Genomic DNA, 3,570 nt, shown 5'->3' on the forward strand with positions numbered 1-3,570 from the left:
CCTTCTGCTACCTTAATACTAAACCTATAAATATAGGCTCATAGATCTATTTCCCTATCCTCATATAAATATATTTGCATATGTACATGTCTTTATCTAGACCTCTATAAATGCCCTTTTCCTCCCAGCATAGAGAGTATATTCTAAAGAACAACTGGTTAGCTGCTTTTAACCAATGCAATTAGAGCACTGAAAAGGGGGGGAAAGGAGCCCATAAATTTAAAACTACCTCTCCGACCTCAAAATATAATATAAAGAAAAACACCCACACCCCCGCAGCTAACCCTGACAACTACCTTCATTTGCAGTGCTGTATCCTTAGACCATGACGGGGGAAGAAATGAATAAAGGCAAAGAGGCCACTGCTTTTACACATTTAACAACAATCCAGATGACACTTCTAGCCTCTGCTCATGCTTTACAACAGTGAATCAGGACAAGACAGATTTGCGAATGTGCATTTAATCACCAAAGGCCTGAAGATGCCTGGGCTTTTCTTCTGTAATGGTTCTAAGATTGTATCCATTAAATGCAAACAAAAAAGGAAGAAGCCTTGGCAGAACAGGAGAAGTGATGCACACTTGATGATCAGATCGACTTCCATATGATTCCTGGAATAGAGTCTAGTCCAGGCTCCAGCTGTTTCTATGGCTTGGACTTCATTGGTCTTCCACTGCTCAGCGACATCATTTGCTAATGGATCATCTGGATTGGGAGCACTTAACAAAGCCTGATCGATAGCAGAACTGTGTGGATCTGCAGTGCTGGGGACCACTTATCTTTCACAATATCTAAACACATTCTTCCCAACTTGTCTACTTTAGCGTGATAAATTTTGGTCATGAAACGTGTTTTAGGAGCTGCCATTGGGTATTCTTCTGGAAGGAATAGTTCAAGTTTAAAAGTCCCTCCCTCAAAGGGGGAATCCTGGGGGCCAGCAATGACCACATGAAAATAACGGGTGTTGCTCTCATCTGGTTCTGCTTTAAAGCCAGGAACTGGTTCTGCCAGCAAATGCTGGGTTTCCTTGATAATCCTGCAAGGCAGCCTGGCCATCTTGCCAGATCGGCGTTCGGCCTCTGGTCTCGTCTCACTTCACTTTTCATCTGAATAATTTTTTTTTAATGTGCCATGAAAACTTCAGTGGATCAGACTGGCTTGTGTTCCAGTCTGATGCTTCTGTGAAGACTGTTTTTCAGGGAGTCCAGACCAGGGTATGTTATAGGGGTGTGAGAGGAGACAGGGTTTTATATATAGATATACACATACACACAGAGAAAGAAACGCACATATATGGACAGGGTATTGTGTGTGCGTGTGCATGCGTGTGCGTGTGTGTGTCCTATCTGAGTCTTTGGCCTTACCATCAAATCAGAAACCCTCATTCCTAGTAAGTATACTGCCAAAGAATACTATGAGCAAATCTCTCTCAGTCCCGCTGTTAGTTTACTGCAAGTGAATGGCTGAGAATGGAAGATTTCCGCTCTGCTCTTTTATTTCTCTTTTGGACTTGAAATTACATTTTCCTGCCAATTCCAGGAGAACCCCACATTCCCATGTGCATGAAAAGCCTTCTAGGCATAAAGACTCTTTGTCTTATTCACAAAGGTTAGAGAATCATGTCAAGCTCAGGGGTACTTTATAAGCGCCGTACCTCCAATCACTGTCTAATCGGCACCTTTGCACTTAGGTATCTTTCCCTTGCCCACCATTCTCATCCACGAATTTCTTCACACCAAGGCCTGCTTCCAGACCATCCCAGGACTGCGTTCACTTACAAAGTCACTGACCCAAGCACAGAGGAGCAAGCAGTGTGAAGAGAGGTGACATGTGTGAACCACCTACATATAAAACCAGGTCAAGGACACCCCTCTCTCTCTGGGACCCCAGAATTTCTGATAAATGCAGACACCACGTCCTCACAATGGTTTCTGTGCCATTCAACAGTGGTGGCAGCCAACAGTTGTAACTTCCATAAAAAAAGCAAAACAACTGGCAATGCCTGGTTGGTGTGCTCCTTTTTTGTGCACAAATAGCTTTGTTGTTTACAGTGCAATCCAGCCTGCCTTGAATGGACCCAGATTAACAACAAACAAAATTGTATTGAAAGTGTGGCTTTCTTTCCATTGAACCCAATGTCAAAGTTTGCTTTCATGACAAAGGGATTGGCCCAACAGTTGAGAAACAAGAACACATACTCACAAAGGCAGTTTCTTTCATAGCTGATAACATTTTTTTCATGAATTTGGAATACCCACCACCTTCAGAAAAGTAGTGCACTGGCACTGTGTCATTTCAGCCTACTTGTTCCATCTGTAAATTAAGCAAAGAATGCAAGAAGGCGAGCTTCGTGAAGAAGGCAGCGTCAGGACTGGAGAAAGACTAAAGACCCTCCGTATAAGATGCACACGCATGCTTGCTGAAAGCCAAGAGGACATGAAACAGGAATGAACATTTTAAAATGCAACCTTCAGTGGATTACACCTCAGCATAAAGGAAAAAAGAATTAAGAGATTTCACAACTGGGCCAATCAACAACATCATGATAAACAGAGAAAATAATGAAGTTGTCAATTATTTCATTTTGCTTGCCTCTACAATCAGTGCCCATAGAAGCAGAAATCAAGAAATCAAATGACATATTGCATTGGGCAAATCTGCTACAAAAGACCTCTTTGTAGAGTTTAAAAACAAAGATGTGACTTTAAGGCAGCGGTTCTCAACCTGTGGGTTCCTAGTCCTTGGGAGTCGAATGACCCTTTCATAGGGGTCGCCTGAGACCATCAGAAAACATAAATATTTCACAATATATAATTACATATTGTTTTGTGATTTATCACTACACTTTAATTAAGTTTACTTATGTTCAATTTGTAACAATGAAAACATCCTGCATATTAGATATTTACATTATGATTCATAACAGTAGCAAAATTACAGTTATGAAGTAGCAACAAAAACAATGTTATGGTTGGGGGTCACCACAACATGAGGAACTATAATAAAGGCTTGTGGCATTAGGAAGGTTGAGAACCACTGCTTTAAGGACTAGCCTGACCCAAGTCTTTGTATTTTTAATTCCCTCATACGGATGTGCACCTAGACAATGAATAAGAAAGATCAAAGAAAAATGTATACCTTTGAATTATGGTGTTGTCAAAGAATATTAAGTAAATGATGGATTGCCAAAAGAACAAAGAAATCTGTTTTGGAAGATGTATGATCAGAATGTACGACTTCCATAGAAGTGAGGCTGGTGAGACTTTGCCTTACTTCCTCGGGACATATTATAAGAAGGGGCTTATCCCACCTGGAAAAAACACACCAGCCTGTGTGATCACGAGGTGTCAAAGGGATCAGGTGTCAGGCATCAAAGAACAAAAAAATCACATCATTGTGAATGAGGGGGAGTGTGGAGTGGGGACCCAAAGCTCATCTGTAGGCAACTGGACATCCCCTTACAGAAGGGTCGCAGGGAGGAGATGGACCCATCAGGGTTCAGTGTAGCAATGATGAAACATACAACTTTCCTCTAGTTCTTAAATACTTCCTCCCCTCCAACCCTGTCCA

General features: G+C 41.7%; 1 pseudogene; it reads right to left on the reverse strand.

The window, feature by feature from the left end:
* Window positions 1-418: 418 nt before the first annotated feature.
* Window positions 419-1,056, reverse strand: LOC101647898 (annotated as a pseudogene).
* Window positions 1,057-3,570: the final 2,514 nt, after the last annotated feature.

This window comes from Echinops telfairi, unplaced genomic scaffold (genome assembly GCF_000313985.2).
Source record: "Echinops telfairi isolate 266 unplaced genomic scaffold, ASM31398v2 ScPeMD7_27;HRSCAF=92, whole genome shotgun sequence".
Classification (NCBI taxonomy): domain Eukaryota; kingdom Metazoa; phylum Chordata; class Mammalia; order Afrosoricida; family Tenrecidae; genus Echinops; species Echinops telfairi.